Source organism: Nematolebias whitei, chromosome 1, assembly GCF_014905685.2.
Source record: "Nematolebias whitei isolate Nwh7 chromosome 1, NemWhi1, whole genome shotgun sequence".
Taxonomy (NCBI): Eukaryota; Metazoa; Chordata; class Actinopteri; order Cyprinodontiformes; family Rivulidae; genus Nematolebias; species Nematolebias whitei.
The window spans coordinates 15,882,572-15,882,986 of record NC_056498.1 but is presented as its reverse complement, the minus strand read 5'-3'; positions in this window follow the sequence as shown (position 1 = coordinate 15,882,986).

Below are 415 nucleotides of genomic sequence, written 5' to 3'. Positions count from 1 at the left end.
TTCCTGTGTGGATGGCTCGTAAAGCTTTGATATCTGATCGACAACTGTTTGCACATGTAAGCTGCCGTAAAACCTCACAGAAAAAGAAGAAGAACTGTTTGCACATTGTATTTACAGGTTGTAGAAATAATTATATATATAAAAAAAAGTACAATAAAAATATTAAATAAACCCAGCCTGTTTTAACTCTCCTGAAAAATATCTGATTCAAGCATATTATTGGATAAAAAGTAAGGATTCACAATAGCAACAAAAAAAAAAAAATCAACTTTAATATTTTAGAATACAGTAGTCGTTTATCACGGGGGATCCGTACCCTGATGACCCACGATAAGTGAAAAACCGCAAAGTAGGAATAGTAGTACAAGTAGTAGTTTATATATATATGTATATATATGTATATATATATATATGT